This window comes from Mirounga leonina, unplaced genomic scaffold, assembly GCF_011800145.1.
Source record: "Mirounga leonina isolate KUSES-001 unplaced genomic scaffold, KU_Mleo_1.0 Mir_197, whole genome shotgun sequence".
Taxonomy (NCBI): domain Eukaryota; kingdom Metazoa; phylum Chordata; class Mammalia; order Carnivora; family Phocidae; genus Mirounga; species Mirounga leonina.
In genome coordinates, this window is record NW_023270494.1 from 616,265 (window position 1) to 622,528 (window position 6,264).

Sequence of the window (6,264 nt, forward strand, 5' to 3'; positions counted from 1 at the left end):
CATAGACCTGGGGACACCCTGTGGGTCAGTCTCTGCACCCCGAGATGGCACAGACACAGGGACACCATCTGCACCATGAAATAGCAGTAAACACCATCCTCCAACAAAAGAACCGGAACTCCTTGGAGAAACATGAGGGAACTGCCAAACTGAATTCCAAAGTGGCCACACCATTCTATGTTCCCATCAACTGTGTGTGAGGGTTCCTGTTGCCCCACCTTCCCAACACGTGGCAAGGGCAGCCTTGTTAGTGGGTATGCTGCATTTCCCCCAGGCTAAGGATGCTGGGCATCTTGTCCTGGGCTGACTGGTCACAATCAGAGCAAGGGTTTCTTGGTCACTGGTGGTGTTTTCAGGACCAGAGAGGTGTGTGTGTGCTGAGGGGGCCTTAGTGGAGATGGGTAGGTTGGAAGCATGAACGGGTCCAGGTCCCTGCCTCCTACAGGGAGGGAGTAGCTGGGACGACCAGGTCAAGTCTCTGGCTCTGATTGTTACCACTGCTGCAAGCACTAGGCCACGGCGCCGTCCTTTTCAACCCGACAGTGCCAGGTATTGCTCTGGGCACTTGGCACACACCAACTCATTAAACCCCCAGCCACCATGGGTGACCATCGAGACTCTCACTCAGGATGGTGGGAGGTGAAGCCTGCTGCATGGGGTCACATGGCTGGGGTTGGACCCCTGGCTGAGGTGAGCTGGCAGCATTAGGGGACAGGTCCTTTGCTCAGCTAGGATGTCCACTCCAGTGCCACCCCGAGGCAGGGTAGAAGGTGAACACAGCCCTGCGCAAGGGGCCTGGAGAGGAAGCTGGGGGAGGCGCCTCTTGGGGTCTGCAGTGCGCTCCACCTAGCTCTGCTACGGCCGGCTGCCTAGGTTCTCACCCGGCCAGAGGCTGCCCCAAGGGGTCCTGTCCTCCAGCCCCAGACACCAGGAGCATGTGGGGTGGGGAGCAAGGTTTGAAATACTGAGCCAGCAGACTGCAGCACCCCCCCCCCAACATCAGATGTCCCAACTGAGCAAAGGTCCTATTCCATGAATGTAGGTCGGATGGGAGCACGCTCATGTAGGAACATGTTCTGCACAAGTAGCCCCATCATCCCAGCAGATGTTTTCCCTTTTCAGTGTCTCCGAATGCTTGTGCTGTGCGGCTCCGCTCGTAAGCACACAGCGGGAGGAGTCGTCCTGGCGGCGAGCCAGCGCAGACCACATCTTAGCGGTCTGAGGCCTCCTGTCCAACATCTTCAAGTTGCAGAAGAAATAACACTCAAACTGGTAATAGCACAGCAAAGGGGCCTAAAGGAAGCAAGGTGTCCCAGTGTCAGAACTCCACGCACTCACACGAGCCCCTGCATGTGCTGTGTGGTTATTCTGTCATACCCGTCACAGAGCCCAACACCGCAGAGGGGCAATTTTCAAATGCATTTGAGTTGCAGTGTTTGCCTTAAGTTCAGACTAACTATGCATACTTTAAAATACTGATCACAGGAAATCCAAATACAACCAGAAGGAAATATGTTACTGAAAGGAAAAGCTGAAATGAGAAGTCTGGTAGACACTTCAAAAAATCAAGTGTATCACAATGGACACCAAAAACACTAATGGTCAAAATCATGAAAGGAAAGAATCATGATAGCTAAGAAAATACGGATAATGGAAATAACACAGAAATGAAAGATATTCTGAGAACCAGGACGCAAGAAAGCAGAAGGAAAGAAAAGCAGGAGGAGGGGCGCCTGGGTGGCCCAGTCCGTGAAGCGTCTGCCTTCGGCTCAGGTCGTGATCCCGCGCCCCGGGGTCGAGCCCCGCATCGGGCTCCCTGCTCCTGGCGCCCCGGGGTCGAGCCCCGCATCGGGCTCCCTGACCCTGGCGCCCCGGGGTCGAGCCCCGCATCGGGCTCCCTGCTCCTGGCGCCCCGGGGTCGAGCCACGCATCGGGCTCCCTGACCCCGGCGCCCCGGGGTCGAGCCCCGCATCGGGCTCCCTGCTCCTGGCGCCCCGGGATCGAGCCACGCATCGGGCTCCCTGACCCCGGCGCCCCGGGGTCGAGCCCCGCATCGGGCTCCCTGCTCGGCGGGGAGCCTGCCTCTCCCGCTCCCTCTGCTCCTTCCCCTGCCTGTGCACCCTCAAATACACAGATCAGAGGAACGTTTCGTTAAGTGCACGGATTCTGTGGCGTTTATCCGCTTTGTACAACGTGCGGCTTATCACCTTTCTTCCTCCAATCCACCTCACCTCCACAACTAGCTGTTTTTCACCAACACGGCGCTCCGGAGCGCACAGGCCGAGGCCCCGCCCACCCCGCGCTGGCCCCCGCCCTCCCGGACCCTGACCCGCGGTGGGCGAGGCTCCCACGGACCTGGCGCCGCGGACCCGCTTCGGGGGTGGGGGGAGTAAAGACGAGCAGAGTCCGCGCCGCTCTGGTGGCGAAGGCAGGAGTGTTGAGTCATCACGGCCCCCGGCAGAAGGTGGCCGCCCCGAAGTCGCTACGTTCCTTCCCACGGCCGCGAGGGCCCAGCCGCCCCGCGCCGCCCGCCCCGCCGCCCTGCCAGACCCCGGTCCCCGGGAGCGCGCAACCTCGCCGCGCTCCGCAACGCCACACCGTCGAGTGCGCACGCGCCAACTACGCGCGCCTGCGAGGGGTGGGGCGGCAGCGCGAGGACGCCGCGACACGGGCGTGCGCGGGAGCACGTGACCGGCCGCCCACGTGACGGGCGGCGGCCGGGCGGGGCGGGGCGCCTGTGTGGGGGTTGGGTCGTGAGACGGGCTGGGCCGGCGAGTCCGCGGGTGCGCGGTGGCGGACGCGGGCCGTGACGGGGGCCCGGGGTGAATGAAAGGGCTCCTGCCCGCCAGGGGGACGTGGCTTGGCGCCGACAGCGGCGCGAGCTCCTCCTCGGCGACTGGGCGACCTCACTGGCTGTGCCCCGGTACCCCCGCTCGCAGGACGGTCCCGACACGGGCTCGGACGCCCCTTCCTGGGGTCGCTGCCTGGCCCTCGCTGTGACGCGCGTGGTGTGACCACGAGCGGCGTCGCCCGGGCTGCGGGGACGGTGGGGTCCCCGAGCCCAGGTCCGGAGTTAGGGTCCGTTCCGACGTGGCCTCGCGCGTCTCCTGCAGGGAAAGCATCAGCGAGGTCACCTGCCTTTCGGGTGGCTGGCCGTCGCCCCCCGCGTCCCCACAACCACTACTGGGGTTTACAGGTGGCCGCTCAGTCATGTAAGCAGGCGCTAGGGCGTCCTTCCTTGTCCCCAGGCCGATCTGGTCCGAGGGTTAAGCAACCGTCACTGGGATGGCGGGACAAAGGGTCTGACGGACATCTGTAGGTTCTCTCGTCCACCTGATTGAGCCATTTCCACAGTGGAGGCCTTTTGACGAGTTTTCCGGTGGAACTGAATCTTCTCAAATTCTGGGCCCCTTCCAGGAAGTCCGTCCACGCACTTACGTCATCAGCAAGGCTCTCTGACACCAATCCTCGAGTCCCTGCACCGGGGCGTCCATACAATGTGCTGCTCGGTGGGGTTGCCCTGTCTTGTCCTGAGGCCACCTTCCCGTCTCTAACTGATCCGTGTGCCTGGATCTATCAGGCTCGGACAATATCCTCAAGACCCTGTGGTGGAGGTTCAGGCACAGCACAGCCCTGTGGGTGCATTTCAGGGAGCCTCACCCCCTGTGGCAACTGCCAGCCCATCTGGATGGCTGCTCCTTGTGCCCTCCTGGGTGTGTCCCCAATGCTGTGGAAGTCCCTGACAGCTGGCTTTGCCCAGGCCTCCACTTCAGGTCCTCCTTCACCCTCACTCTCCCTTCAGCGCCCTTGGTGGTCGTGGTTATACATCTGAGGTTATAGTTGTCCCCCACAGTTCTGGATGTCTTATGTTTGCTTCCAGATTCACCTCTTCTCTGAGACCAACCAGGAAGCTGGAGGGCAAGAGAGCCAAGGGGCTGCAGCCAATGGGAAGCACTGGCAAGGAGATTAGAGGGGAGGGAAGAAAGGCCGAGTACTCCTCAGCACTCTCCTGCCGGCAGGTGGGCTGACACTCCACTGAGGAAGACCACTACTCCTGTCTGGTGCCCACTCCATCTGCCTCAGCACTCGCGGGGGGCAGGACCTGCTCCCTGGCCTCAGCATTCTGGCTGCCCAGTGCAGTGGCTAGCGGTGGAGTGCTCACTAGCCTCCTCTAACCCTGCTCATTGAGCTCCCTGCTGCCATGTCCTTTGAGCATCCTGGCTGACATTCACAGTTTGACCTCGGCAGTTTCAGGCTGTGTGTCTCTTTCCTGATGCTTCTGTTCACTTGCAAGAGGAGACCACTATCTACAACGGCAGGTTCTGTACATGCTTTTTACTTGAAAAGGTTCAACATGAAAGATTTTTTTTTTTTTTTGCTCAAATGATTTATATCCAGAATGTTCTTGGGGGAATAGTTCATACTTCTTTGAAAGGGCAGGGTTTTTTTTTTTTTTTTTCCAAATTATAAAGATGAACAGCAAGATGTCATAACACTTTAAAGCAGTTTTGTATTGGAGAAACAACTTTATAGGTCACAGAAAAGAAGTAGACCAAGAGAAGTAGAATTAAAAGAACAGTTTATTCATAATTGTGTAAATTAGGAGTCATTTTCAAATGATGGGGAGAAACATTGTTTTTGTTCCTGTCCAAAACCCAACCATCACTACCATATTACAGAACCTGCCACCACGGCCCAGGGACATGGACACTCTGGACTGTGACTGTTGTGTTTCTTGACTTTTTTGGGTTTTGTTTTTAACAGCAGAAAAGGACATGAGTTCAGAGATTTCTTTCCACAAGAAGTTGAAGGAGGGAAAACAGAAGTCCACTTTATTTGTAAATGAGCATTTGCCTTGCCCTATTCTGGCCCCTGCAGGAGCCTGCCATCCTCATCCCCCTGGCCTGGAGGGGCTGTGACCCCCAGACCTATCACAGTCAGGGCCTGGCCAGGTGGTGCCAGGGGAAGCAGAGTGGCGCAGTGGAAGCGTGCTGGGCCTATAACCCAGAGGTCGATGGATCGAAACCATCCTCTGCTACATGCTCGTCTTTTCCTGGGCGGTAGCCTGAAGACCTGTGCTGTCCCTGTCCCCCTTCCATTTCCCCATCAGGACGTGCAGGACTCATAGCTGCAGCCGGTTCCATGGAGTAATGGCCAGCACTCTGGACTCTGAATCCAGTGATCCGAGTTCAAGTCTCAGTGGGACCTGCACAACGTTTTGGTCCCCCTCCCCTTTTTATATCCTGATCCCCACTTTGGCGTCCCTTCTTCCAGGTGCGCTCAGGCCAAGGGTGGCCCCACGGTGGCCCTGGTGTCTTGTGGTTCTATGGTGTAATGGTCAGCACTCTGGACTTTGAATCCAGCAATCCGAGTTCAAATCTCGGTAGAACCTGCCTCACCTGTGGCCCTTTTGTGCCCACCCCACCCCCCAAGTCCCCAGTAGTGGGCAATGCAATCCTCACCAGGACAGTCCGGTACCCTCCAGATCAGGGTCTCCTCTTTTGAGCTCATGTGGAGACCCCTGGTTGCAGCCTCCATTTTACCCCACCGGCCCCTCCATGGTCACCGGTCACCTTTTCCTTGTGTGTCCACGCACCCAGGACCCCTCTTGTCCCTGAGCACTGCTGCCTGTGGCTCAGAGGACATGGTCTGGTGCAGGGAGGGTTGACTCTGAAACCTCTGCCCTCAGGTGCACAGGGCCCCGGGACTCTTCTTGCTCCCGCTCCTAAGCACACCTCTCCAGAGACCTCCAGGTAAGGACCCTTGAGCTGGCTTGTGTGGGTGGCTCGCCAGAGCTCCTGCTCCTTCCCCAGAGGGAGCACATTAGGGATTTCCTGATCTCTGTCTTTTCAACATGCACTTCCTCTCTCTAGCTTGACTTTAAAAAAGGGAGACCAAAAGGGGCTCATACTGTCACTTTCAGGAAATGTTGAATTCCTTTTATTAGAGCAGATTTAAGAGTTCTGAGTAAAGGGAGAAGAGCCTAACTCTGCATCTGCTTCCCTTGTGACCTTGGAAAGACCCTGCCCTCTTGGGATATCAGCCTCCTCATCTGTACAGTGAGGAGAGCTGGATGAGCTGGTCCCCTGGGGTTCATTCCAGCTCGCTGCACAAATGTGATTTCAATCCTGCCCCTGACTGCTATGGGACCCTGGGCCCCAACGTCCTCCTCATTCCCATTCTCCACTTGTCTTTGTGAAAATGGGCTCATGTCCCGCTTGGGGCCCAGGTGAGGGCCCAGAGGAGCCTAGCTCTCCACACTGG

At 58.0% G+C, this 6,264-nt stretch overlaps 1 long non-coding RNA gene and 2 other non-coding genes across 3 annotated transcripts in view; 2 read left to right on the forward strand and 1 right to left on the reverse strand.

Annotated features, from left to right (window-relative positions):
• Positions 1-2,574, reverse strand: part of LOC118024138 — a 9,658-nt gene extending 7,084 nt beyond the window's left edge. The window contains exon 1 of the long non-coding RNA XR_004683007.1: positions 2,356-2,574. This is a non-coding gene — a long non-coding RNA (uncharacterized LOC118024138). The remainder of the gene's footprint in view (positions 1-2,355) is intronic.
• A 2,392-nt stretch (positions 2,575-4,966) lies between these two features.
• Positions 4,967-5,038, forward strand: TRNAI-UAU. The gene has a single exon. It is a non-coding gene; the product is annotated as a tRNA-Ile (tRNA).
• A 282-nt stretch (positions 5,039-5,320) lies between these two features.
• On the forward strand, positions 5,321-5,392 carry TRNAQ-UUG. Its single transcript has one exon. It is a non-coding gene; the product is annotated as a tRNA-Gln (tRNA).
• Positions 5,393-6,264: the final 872 nt, after the last annotated feature.